We start from the raw sequence: 13,474 nt of genomic DNA on the forward strand, positions 1-13,474 counted from the left end.
GGCCAGGGAGATCACTGCTGGCCTTTTCCTTTTCCCACGTGGATACAGTCTGTCATAAAACACAAGGGGATTGGCTTTTCAGAACAAGAGTCTACATACATTTCGCTCCCTAACAACAGAGGACAAAATTGTATTTTCAAATCCTTATTCCTCAAAGTTGAAAACAAAACTCGACTAGAAGAGAGTTCTCCGCCACTCGTTTTTAAGGAGTCTCTTCCCCATAACAGTTCACCCAGTGACATAAATCCTGAGGCTTGTGCATTGGGCTTTATCATAGCCTCAGACTAGGCAAAATGTTTTCTTATCAAGATGAATTAAGCCCCGACTAGTGTAGCTCACTGGATTGAGTGACGGCCCGCAAACCAAAGGGTCACCAGTTCGATTCCCAGTCAAGGCACATGCCTGGGTTGTGGGCCAGGTCCCCAGTAGGGAACATGTGAGAGGCAACCACACATTGATGTCTCTCTCTCTCTCTCTCTCTCTCTCTCTCCCTCCCTTCCTCTCTAAAAATAAATAAATAAAATCTTTAAAAAAAAGATGAATTAAGACAACAGCACTCCAGATTAGTTCTACAGTGATTTAGCAACCAGTGCCAACAACCCATGACCAGATGAGCAGGGGACTGGTCCCTGCACTTTGCCAGAGTTACCTCATAAAATTTCCCCCCTCCCTGCAGGATTTATGCATTTCAGCAACCAGAATTATAACCTTATTTACAGCTGGAGAAACTGAGAGGCAGAGAGGCAGGGCCTGAGGCCCTGCTGCCGTCACCGGGGTTTAAAGGACGTGCCCCAATGCCCCCCACACTCAAGTGCAATGGCTCAGCTCCAAGGACAGTTCCATCTTTCCAAAGTTCAAGATACCTCTTCTCAAACATTTTATTTTTTATCATATTTCTTAACTATATAGGTAATATATAAATTTGTTTTGTTAAAAATTAAAATATCCGAAGGTTGTTTAATTGCAATTGTACTGAATGTTGACTTGGTACTTTGCTTTTCACTCAACAGTAGGTCTTAGAGATTGTTTTCTACCAGCACAAACAAATCTGTCTCATTATTTTAAACAACTTCATGGATTTATTTCCATGTATGGATATACCACTGCCTATTTAACCACTTTTGTATTTATGGGCATATAGGCTCTATTTCAAAATGGTGACTTTTATGTGCTAAAATCAAAGGCACTTTATGGCACATAAAATTTTATTGTTATGAATACTCCCTGTCCTCGGAAACCAACCTCGATACTCAAAGGAAGGACTCCAAGGCCTGGAGCCAGATTGGGAGCAACTCGGAGACACGTTGTTCCGCCGTTGTACTTCTGATGGCTCATTTGCCATCCCTCTTAATAGCCGTCCCAGGTCCAGCTGCTACTCACCTTCCCTGGCTCAGAGAAGCGGCTGACTTTGCCTGACAAGGAATGCAAGTATTCTTACAGCCAAGCCCCGATCCAATTACACGCTGGAGAATGCCAAAGGGAGGTCATAAAAGTGAGTCTAACAAGGTTCAAGTTCATCTCCCTGCCCCCATCAACCAGGAATGGCATCACCTATAGTTAAAAAGCCAAAAACACTGAGCCATTCTGAGCAGGATTGTGGCACCTTCTTTCATCCGTTCTTGAAGTATGGCGTGAAGATCCAAGTCCTCTTCTTCCCAGGGCTGTGGAAAGGAGAGGCATGCACACACTATGGGCCACACAATCACAGCTTCTTTCTGAGGCCATCCGTGGCCTCCCACATTAGAAGTAGGCAAAGGCCCTATAGGTCTTGCCCCCAGACCTTACAGCAGGGGCCTCGATACAATAACTGGTGAGCGCTGATTCAAACCCCGCCACGCACAGGAACCCCTGTCAGCCCACAGGCACACACAACCACACGGCTGCTCTGTAAACTCACGTAGGCCCTCGGATGGTGTCCAGCATAAAAGGTTTACTTCAAGACAGAGGAAACCACCATCGAGCAGCAGCTTTCAGCTAATTTTCTAGACTCCAGGCGACAGGACCTTCATACGTGGCCCAGCCCCAGAGCTGACAGAATCCTGGCACTTGCTAGAGGCCTGGGGTCCCAAAGGGCACAGAACAGCGCCTGACACATAGTGGGGCTAAGGATTTAGCTGGTGATGAGCAGGAGTTTTATATTCTTTTCTAACCACCCACATATCTCAAACCCTTCTTCCGATGACATAATTTGTAACGTTTCTAATGCTAAGTAACAACAATCCACTGTTACTAATTAAAAGTCAAGATAAAGGGCTTAAACTGGCCTCTGGAGCATGTGCAGCTCATTAGCATCTTCCAAAGGCCAAGGACAACTGCTGTAATCCCCCTCTTAGGGCGCCTCACAGGTGCACTAGCTCGGCCTAGGGCGGCGCTCTCAAGGCGGGTGTGCCTTAGAACCAGCTGGGAAGCTTTCACAAAGCGCTGGCGCCCAGGCCTCGCCTCAGGGGAATAAATGAACCCTTTGCTCTAAGGTCCAGATATTAGCATTTAGAAAAACCCTCCCGTTACTTCCCATTTCTGCCTAGCATTGAGAATGCCACCACAGGGGATACATTTAAATGAGTATGTGTGTAAATGTAAATACGTATATTCTTGAAGTTGGAGCAGGCAGTCAGGCCATCTTGATCCCTATCTCAGAATTTTGATTGTTAAAGACTTTGCCTTTACCAAGACTATGGGAAACACACACACACGCACACACGGGCACACGGACACAATTTACTCCTTTGATGTGTATTTGGCTCTCTTATGTGCCAGGCACTTTTCTAGACCTGAGATACACCAGGAGACCAAGCCCCCTGTCCCCGCGGAGTTTTCACCTGAAGTACTAAAGGAAAACTGCGCCCAGGAGAACACACTTCTGCCTCGAAGCCGAGGAGGGCCAGGGGAGGCAGCAGTTGCGCATGTGAGGTTGTGGGGGATGAAGGGCATGAGACGAGGTATTGGAGAACCTGGCTTTTAACCCTGGCTCTGCCCTGTGTCCAGACGAGCAAGTCCCCTCACCTCTTAGTCCCCTCAAGTCCTTGGGCTACCATAGGACAGCTTTGAACAAAATGATGCCTAGGGCCCCGAAGGTGTATTGAGGTCTCGAAACTGCGGAGTCAAAAGGTAGAAACAAGCACTCATGACGGGGGCACCTCATGCTGGCACAAAGGTGATTCTCCGAAGGCTCTGCTAGGGAGTGAATGGTCCATAAAGCCTTCACCAGCCCGGTGTATTTCAACCAATTTCAAAACATGCACCCATCTGACAAAAGTGAAAACCTCACACCTTCTGTTACCGTGAACAGAAATGTCAAGGTCAACTTGGGGCCCAAGCCAAATGAAAGTAACGGTAATTTTGAATACGAGTTTCCAAACTTGGCTGGAGTCTGTACCAAAAAGGTAGCAATAAAGGGTCGGGAAGGGCTGTCAGCAACTTTATATTAAAATTCTTATATCTCCAAACAATGGGTTCTTTTTGAGGCCCCTACACTAATTCTTAGTCTTATAAAGTCAGAGCCTTTCCCGGCCAACTTTCCGAGACCGGGAGGAGGATGGGCGCACTGTCTGGTACACCTTGGAGAAGAATGGGTGTGGGGGAGAATCAGCTCACGTGACTGTGGAACGACCCCCGCTTCTGCCCCTAAACTTTCAGAAAAGCTGCACTTGCTTCGTGAGATGAAATTTCACTGAATGGAGGAGAGCAGGATGATGGAGTGTTTGCACTGAAGCAGTTTTTTTTAAAGGTAATCTGATTGTCATAGTAACGCTCTAAAAAGGTTTTGACATAACTTTGGAATTACTCCACATCCATTTACACAGGACATCTACTCGGGGTGCGAGACAAGTGCTCGTTACCTCAAAAATAGATAGAAAATCCATTTACCCTTTTTAGCCAGTGTTGAAAGCAGAAGAGAATTATTTTTAAAATGCAATTTCTGACTTCAAGTAAGGAATAGTGGGAAAAAATGTCTTCATGTAGTTTGGAGTTTCCTAATAAAAGAAAACACTGCAAGAAACCTTAAATATGGGTATTTTGGGAAGCAGAGAAATTTCGGGCCAGCAAAAACACCACTGGCTATTGAGTCAGCAGGAAGGGCCCGGCTCAGGCAGGCAGGACCCTCTTACTCTAAAGACTGAAACCTTCTTTTGTAAACATTCCCAAAGCTTAAAATCTCGCTGTCTCATAGTTTCTTATGGGTAAGCTTGGCAGCTTACCATGTTTGTCTCATCCTAGCTTCAGAAAAGACCATCCCCATCAAGGTTTTCATGGAGACCCCTTTTTACAATGAGTCTTGCCAGATCAAGGGAGAAAAGCCAAAAAGATGAAGTTTCTGTCATTGAAGTCTTACAAGAACTACCTGCTCCCATCAGCTCAAAACCATTCTTATAACCGAGTATTATTAAGCTCTTCAGAACCTCAAATTTGGATCGGGCTTCCATATGTCTTGTTCATCTTCCAACTCAACACACTGGAACAAGCAACGCCTGAAGACGTTAAGTGGCTTGTCCCGAGTCACACGCAGTCAGGCTGCAAATCTAGGTCTCCCACATCCGGCCCAGATGAAAAGGACCTCAGTACTTTTCCTCACAAAGATATGATAGCTGATAGCTACTGCTCAATTCCCTTCCAAGTAAACACCCCTATATCTGTATTTTTTTAATTAATTAATTTATTTATCTTTAGAGGGGAAGGAAAGGAGAGAGGGGGAGAAATATCAATGTATGGTTGCCTCTCATGTGTCCCCTGCTGGGAACTGGCCTGCAACCCAGGCATGTGCCCTGAGTAGGAATCGAACTGCAATCCTCTGGTTCGCAGGCCCACGCTCAATCCACTGAGCTACACCTAGCCAGGGCACTATCTGTGTATTTTTTAAATGTTTCCTGTCTCCCTCCTCCTGTGCAGAGATTTATAGCTCCTTTACTTTAAAAAAATATGTATAGGTTCCCATTCCTTGGAGTGATAGCTGACTCCAGGTCTGGGACAGGGAAAGGATGAGATGAGCTGGGAATCAACCCCTGCTGGAAAACAGGCAGGCACTCATGGGCTGACTAACAGGGCCTTGCGGAAAGGAGCAACGGCATGGGGCTCATGCTGAGTAATTTGGGATGCGTTGAGTGTCCGAAAGAATAATGGGTACTTTATGAATGAAACATAATCTGTTGAGTCCATAGTGATAATAAATGAATAACACAAATGTATAAATAAGTGAATAGAGAAAGAAAGGGAAAAGGAAACACTTTTCTTTACAGAAGAGTGCCAGCTCATTAACGTAGAGAAAAGGGTAACATTAGAAAGTTCAGTACTTTACAATCCCTAGTGCAATACCTGATTCAAGCAAAGTTCATCTATGAACACCAAAACCGTGTCATGAAGCATCACAGGGTGTCAGGATATTCTCCTTGTGCTAAAGTATCACACAGAGACTACTTATTAAATAAAAAGGGGGCCAAAGGCACCTTTACAATGGCGAGGCTCAGCAGGCGCTGCCTTCACAAGTGACCAAACTTATTATCAAGAGAAGTGCTAGGGCCCAGGTATCAGTATTTCTTAAACTTTTCCAGCGGATTCTAATTTCCATCCAGAACCAAAAATTCTACCCTAGAGTTTAGATTTACACAAATATGTATGTAAACACACACATATATTTTCTTAAAGTTGTAGTAAACAGTTAAGCCATTCTTATCACAGTCACAGGATTTTGACTGTTAAAGGCTCTGCCTTACAAAGACTATACTATGGAAAAATACATCATATGTATGTATGTATGTATGTGTATATATATATATGTATATATATTCATATGTGTGTATGGAGGTGGGGGGAGAGAGAGCACCCGTGTAAAATATTAACAATTGAATCTAGGTGAACAATATACAGTTAAGTGCTCAATGTACTATTTTTTCAATTTCTTTCAGTGTTTCAAATTTTTAAAATAAATCAAACCTTTTTGTAAAATAGGAACCCTAGAACTTAAGCTCCATGAAGCAAGGGATATTTGTTTCATCTATTCCTCTCACTGATGTGCAATAAGCACTTAGAGCAGTCCCTGGCACATAGTAGGCACTCAATAAACACACATTTCTTTGAAAAAACAAACAGAAAAGAAGCGGCTCCAGCTTGGAGTGGAAGCCGGGAGCCGGCTGTCCGCAGCTCCAGTCCCTGCCAGCCAGCGTCTGTTCAAAGCTCCTCTAGAGCCACGGGGATGCCAGGAGGAGGCTCCCGCGGGTGCTCTCTCGGCTGCATCCGCTCTGGGGGCCGCCAGCTGGGCGGAAGGTTGGGGAAAGAGGAGTCACTCAGCCAGAATGGCTTACCCGTGACCTGCTTTCCCGCCACCCACCGCTGTCTAACTGGAAATGGCAAGATGTTTCTATGAGGGTGTAAAGACATAAGCATCCGTCAACACACAACGTTTCAGGCACCCCACAGATTCAGGGGCAAACTTGAACGCCTGTGACACCTTCTCCGTCAGGAGAGCTAACAGACCCCATGTGAAGGGTGAAATTAAAATCTTACGGGAAGGCAAGGGCTGACTTCGTCCTTCACTTTAGCACCTTTAATGCCACCAAAGCAATACCTTATTTTTTAAAGTTGTGTAAGATTCTGCCCATTGATGACTTATTACTTCATTTCCAAATGCTGGGGTTGAAGAAACGTATGTACCAAGAAATGGCTGGCATATGAATGAAACCAAAATGCCCGAGGAGCTTCAAGGAAAAGGGGAGTACCAGAGCAGTGTCGAGGAATTCTGGGGTGTGCCACAGACCCAGGGGCTCCCCTGAAGGCCCCCAGATAAAGGCTTCTTTCTTTCCTCCTCTCTCTTCCTCTTTGTACTCTTGCTTTTGCCATCTCTTTAAGTTTTCTTCCCTTAATCCATCCTTCCTTCTTTCCTTTCTCTCTCTCTCTCTCTCTCTCTCTCTCTCTCTCTCTCTCACACACACACACACACACAGCGATTGAAACTAAAGCTCTGGTTGACCTCAGCCTCCACTTCCCGGCCACCTGGTAAGTGGAGCCAGGCCATCTTAATAGTGACTGTTTGAGAAGGAGGTGCAGACCCTTTTAACTAGAAAAGTCCCCCAGGCATGTCATCTCTTTCCTGTGTAGACCTGCAAGGGAGGTGATCTTACCTCTCCCAGTTGGAGGGAGGCTGGCAGTGCTTTCTGAACTGAATTCACAAAGAAAGGGAAGCGCCTGTTTGGAAAGGCATGCTCATCTGCTGCCAACACAAGCAGATCTTGTAGGGTGGAGAGAAAGTGCAGCCCCTCCAAGATCTTTGCTCTCCTTGGGAGCTGAGGCTCTCAGGTTTCACAAAGGAATTTACAGAGCAGACTGACGCCTCTGGGGTTGGAATGGGCTGAGGACTAAGTGGCGAGCTCGAAGAGGGACAGGCATCTTTCTCTGCTTTTGTGCGGGCTGGTGATTGTTTACCAGGGACAAAAATGTCCTCTCACTGAAAAGGAATGTTTGGCAAGGAAATGACCTCTGGAGGCACTGCGCAATTGCTCCCTTGGGAGTCAGTTTGGTGAATAACAGATCAGAACCACCAACCTGGACAGATGGTACTGGGCAGCCCATGGGAGGGGGCTAGGATCACAGGAGCTTTGTGAGGTTTACAACAACTCCTGCCTTCAAGAGACAGCTGTCCTCTTTTCTAGGTAAATTATGGAAGGCAAAAGAAGGAAAGGGGGGAAATAAGGTTAGGAATCGTATTGAGAAAATGAAAGGAATGTTCAATTTGTTTGTGTAAGCATTTCCTACTGTACCTCTTAGCTCAGAGCTTGTCCTGGGTGCTTTCAAAAGCAAGTATGAGGGTGAGTTGCTCTGGTTGCCAATATCTACACTTGGATGAAGGAGATGGAGGTGATGATCTTCCTTATTTGGTGGCTCTGGAAACATTCCCTCCTCACCTCTCTTCTCCTAAGAACCCAGCCCCCGTTCACAGAAGCCAAGCCGTTCAGCAGCCCCCACCAGTGGCACTGCCTTATCTCAGAGTCTTCACTGTGGAATTCCAAGGCCCACCCGGTGCTCCGGATGTGCTTCAGTTCATGGCCCACCACTTGGCTCCTCTTGTCATGACAAGCAGATAACATAGCTCACATGCCTTCTCCTTTCCTGCATACCAGCCGGACCCCAGATCTGAAAAGGAAACACACCGCAAACCACAAGACGTGGGGTTTTGTTTTTATATAGACCTGGTGAAGACTGAAATAAACCTAGAGTGGTGAAAAGTGCTTTCCCATAGTGTTTCAGTTTATTCTCTCCATCACCATGGGATTTTACCAGATGAGGAAATTAGCAGATGCAGAGGTTCATTAAATATCCACAGTGACACAGCAAGGGTGTGTGGGTGTGAGGGGTGTGTGAATTCAGACTCCAAGCCCAGGCTGGGCCCAGAGCACCATTATTGTCATTAAATCCCATCACAGCTAAGAATGACCCTGATGGCAACCATTGTCAAGCAGATTTACCAAGTTCAAACATCATTAACTTCCAGACAAGCCGTAGTCTTTCTTCAAGGCTTGGTGTCAAAAGGAACACTTCCGTTATTCATCACCATCACCATGGTTACAACCACAACGCAAATGCAATTTACAAGTACTTTATGTCTGAGAAACAGCAAGAAAGTAGAGAAAATATTTGTGAAACATGTTAGTAAGTGAATTGGTATAACTATGAAATAGTGTCAGGAATACATCCAAATCAACGCATATGAATCAGTAAAATGCCCCTTTTAAGAGACCAATAGAGATTCTTACGTGGTGGAGTAAAACAACAGGAACCCAGCTGTATGCTGTTTATGAGAGACACACATACCAGAATGACACTGAGTGGTAGGAAATGAAGGCATGGCCAGAGAGACACCATGTAAATGCTTCCAAAATACGCAGAAGAGGTGATATTAGTACCAGACAAAGTAAGTCACAGAAAAGAGGACTAAACAGGACAAAGGGATGAAAAACCCAAGCCAGCGAAAAGTCCTACCAGTCATTAATTTATGCAGTCACCAACTATGCAGTCACCAACATATCCAGAGACCAAGTCTGTGCTCTCAGGTAGGACTGCCTAAGAACAGTGCACACAGGAGAAAGCACTCTCTGGGCCCCAGAGAAACGTGTTTCTTCCAGTGGGTAATTCGTCTGCAGTATATTTAAAGCAGGGAGTTTAAGCTCAGACTTCCAGAATCGGAATTTTCAAAATATTTCGGGAAGAGGTTATTTATGCTGCATGAGTATTTTACATCAGGGAAGCATTATAACAAATAGACCATGAAAATCACACCACATCCTAAGGAAAAACAAAAAGCCGCAGAAGGTTCTTGGAGTGCCTCTTCAGGAAATCCTCAAGCACTCAAGGCTCTCGCCAGTTAGGGGGATGTGTTCGCAAATTTCCCCCAACAAACTCATTCCAGCGTCAGAAAATGACAAATCAATCAAACGTTAGAGGACTGATAGCTGAACTCTTCCAGGACTGGGAACATAAAGCCAGGAAAGGAATTTATGCCAGAAAATTAAACCCTTTCTTGCCAGAAATGAAAATAAAGACAGGAAAAAGACAAACAAACCCAGTTACTTCTTTTCAACTCCCGTCTACCATTTTTCAGGCAAAAGAGTAAAGATGCAGTTTGGAGCTCCTTACAGGTGAAAGGGAATTTCTCGCAAAATTAAGGAACCAAAGCGCTCAGTCCTTGAATTCGGCCCACCTCCTCCAGCAGGGCCTGGGTCTGTGAGGGAAAGGGGCCAAGACTAAGGAGGGGGAGGTCTTCTCTGCACCGGGTTTCTAAACGATATCCTTTGAGGGGGCACAATCTGAGTTTATGTTAAAGAGAAGCCTAACACTAGTAGGTGCTAATTTTGAGGTTTTTTTCTGATGAGTCTACATTAGACCATGGATTGGTTAGAAAAGCTGAATGAATAGTTTCCAAGAGAAGAAAGCTCTTTCTTCCTGATCCTTTGTTAGGTCCCCCTAAGGTGAGATTCCTTTACTTAAAGGGGAGTTGATGCAGTAGAGTTGAGTCCGTGACTACCTTCTGTTCTATATCCAAACCAGATAAATGCCTCTGGACTTTGTGGGAACATAGAAAGCAGACCCCACTGGGTCATTGACCAGCAAGGTTTTTTGGTGTGTGAATGGGTTGAACACACACAGGTGCGCACCCATACATATATACATATATCTATTTATATAAATGACAGATAAATAGATGAGAGAGAGATGTTTATTTGGGGTCTTCTCCTATCTCTCCATTTCTATTCCTTGTGTTCTCTTTTCTCTTTCTCCTCTCTCTGTCTCCTGACTCTGCCTCTGTTTCATTCCCTGTTTGTCTGCCAGTGGGCAGGTCTTGTCTCTGTTGTTTCTCCATAGAGCTCAGCATATTTCTCTCAGTCACTGGCTAGCTGCCCTTCTCTCTTCCTCTTTCTGTCTCCCTCCCTTCCTTGCTCCTGCTTTGGTTCTGTCTGCGGCTGCTGCTGCTGCTGCTGCTGCTATGATGCATTTTCTATTGATGGAGTGAGAGCATTAAGGATGCCCAAATATGGTAACGGTTCCAGTCAGGGCTGAGATCATGGTAGGCAGGCAATGCTTGCACTCTGCACAGAGCTCAGGAAACTCAGGACTGTCAACACTGGTCCACCTTCTGTGCAGACACTTACGGTCAGGAGGAGACAGTGGTGTAGCCAGGCTGCAGTTTATAAAAGGCAGCGGAGGCTGCCTGTTGCCAGCTGCCACTTACGGCGGTGCGGCTGGTGTTCCACCCCACAGCAGTATGCCTGCCTGTTACGATCGCTTTGCTGGGCCCTTGCTGGAGGGGAAACCATCTTCCTTAGAATTACTTAGACAATTTGAGTAAATCACTGGATTAAGAAGAAGCCCAGGTACAACAATGAAACCATTGAAAAAAACATTTTTTTTTAAAGAACGCTAACCTCCTTTTAAAAGAATGTTCAAAGCAATTCCCACATCAGAGTTCTGAGATGTTTAGAATTCCTCTCATTTCTTTCTGTGGCTAGAGCCAGGAGCCTTCTAGAATACTACAACTGCTTGTTGCTTGGAGTGAAGGATAAAGGACAATGGGTAATTTCATTTGTCTGAGATTTAACCCACCTGAGAATTTTGCCAACATGTTCCTCGAGCAAAACCCTGGCTCAACAACTTTCAACCATCCTATGAGGGACTAACTTTTCTAATTAAAGAGCTTTGCTTAATTAAGTACTCAGGCATGCCATTTTCAAGAATTCACTTTTACTGAATCCTTCTGGAACCTACAGAAAAATCTCCAAAGTGGACAGCATCAGTTTCAGCTACAGAAGACAGCTGCGGCGAGGGCCCAGGGAGACAGGCTGTAATACAGGATTGTCAAGGGTACAGCCCCAGTTTTCTGTGTTTCCTTTTTGTGGTTTTTCTGTAAGGAGAGTCCAAGTCAGAAAGGAAAGCTTATCCTTTAAATTCACAGCTCATGAAATTGATTAGAAAAGGCTCACCAAGTCTTTCTGAAGGGCTGTCTAAGGTGGGAAACTTTGTACCTCGGACAAATTCTACGCTGCAACGAGGCTTTCCCCTCAACCCACCCTGTTCATCGCCATTTGCTGGGGAAAAATGTTTAATTAGCTCATTTACATTTCATAGTAACACTTTACTACAGGTACAATTACTTTCACTAGTTTGCAAATGAAAAGGCCAAACTGGATGGATTAAAGCAGTTTGTTTACACAGCTAGGAAGGGAGTGATCTGGTATTCAAACCCAGGTCTGCTGACCTTAGAGTCTGTGTTTTCAAATGAATACCTGTCCCACAGGCAGATCCGCCACTAAGAGATCAGCTACAGAGAGAAAATGGCCCTGAGCCTCAGGAGCAACAAACTTCCCAGATGAGGAGCCTGCTTACCCTCCCCGGGCCTGTTCAGTAAATCTCAGAATGGTACGGAGAGCATCGTAATAAAAAAACTATTTAGATTTGTTAAGCCCTATACCATTTGTAAAGCCTGATATCTCTTATTTTGAATAATCCTTTCAAGAATGTATATTCCGATTTTAACAGAGAAAAAAGACTATATTCCCAATGACTGACCATCAGGACTTGGACCAAAGGTGATATGACTCTGTCCGGTGCCTTGTGAGCTACTTCTGGGACACCTCCAGTCCATTGACCATTACTAGTCTGAAGTGTTGTTTTGAAAAACAGTCTCAGGGTGAATTAAGACTTAGCAAGAAAAAAATGTCATGACTGATGAGCCATGTCTGCATGGGCACCAGTGTTAAAAGCAGCAACGCACTCGCATAGTTAGGTCATCTCTGATCTGGTTAGTGAAGCCATGTGATTTCACAGGAGAGGAAATGGAGGCCCACCTCAGAAATTTGGGAACTTTCAGAATTTGAATTAAGTTGATTTCAACTGAACTGAAACTGAATTGAATGAATTGAAGTGAATTGATCTGGACTGAACTGAACTAAACATACCTGAACCGAAGAAAGCATGAGAGGGGACCTAAAAAAAACCCTCTTTATTCTATAAAAAATGTAGCTATAAAAATTGTATATTTATTCTTACATGTTTAAAATTCAGTTGCCCTCAAAGTCCTCTGCATTTGATACAATACACCTCTCAAGATGTTTTTTCCATGGCTCAAAAAAGTTTTTGAACTTGTCGATTTTGATGCCTTTTAGTGCTTCTACTGTTTTGTTTGTTTGTTTGTTTCACCTCTCCCACATTGGCAAAATGCTTCCCTTTAAAGACTTTTTTCACCCAGGGAAACAAAAGAAAAAGTTGCTTGAGGTGCTATTGGGTGAATAGGTAGGATGGGACATAGCAGTCATGCCATTTTGGGGCAAAAACTGCTGAACGCTCAGCACCATGTGGTCAGGTGTGCTCATAAATCACTCATCATGAAGTGGGCAGATGTGTTGCAAGAGTCTTCAAAGAAAAATTCACTTAAGCCAGACACAGCCTCTCACAACAACACCAGTTGGTACTCTGGATACAGATGGGCTCCTAGAACATTTACCTTGTGGGGTAAGCCTATACTACAAGTGGCCTGCCCTCCAGAAGATAAATTCCAGGTTTTTTTATGTCCTCGCCTATAATGTTAGGCATATTAATCAGTACATTATACAGTGAAATCTTGAAATAAAACAGGACTAGAACTAGAATTTGTGAGAAGAAAGATACAGAGCATTTCCTTATCTCACATTCTCACTATCCAGAAATGGCTTGTAAGTAACTAATAGTAAACATTATTAATTCATACACTTAATAAGATGTTGAGTGGTACTTTTCTTCTTGCCCTAAATTGGTTGTCTAGGGCCTCCAGCTGAAAAACAAGGAGAGCGGCCACACACTCACTGTAAAAACTTGGGCCAAAACTTTGCTCCAGGGAAGACATAGTAGAACCAGCCCTGCAGAAGCTCCATCGTCGTTGTTCCTCTACCTCGTCACCTCTGAGAATGACTGTCTGCTTCACCAGAAAATACGCTCTTTTTAAATAACAAATGTTCAA

Source organism: Sturnira hondurensis, unplaced genomic scaffold (assembly GCF_014824575.4).
Source record: "Sturnira hondurensis isolate 20B ecotype Veracruz unplaced genomic scaffold, ASM1482457v3 Scaffold0005563, whole genome shotgun sequence".
In the NCBI taxonomy this organism is placed as follows: Eukaryota; Metazoa; Chordata; class Mammalia; order Chiroptera; family Phyllostomidae; genus Sturnira; species Sturnira hondurensis.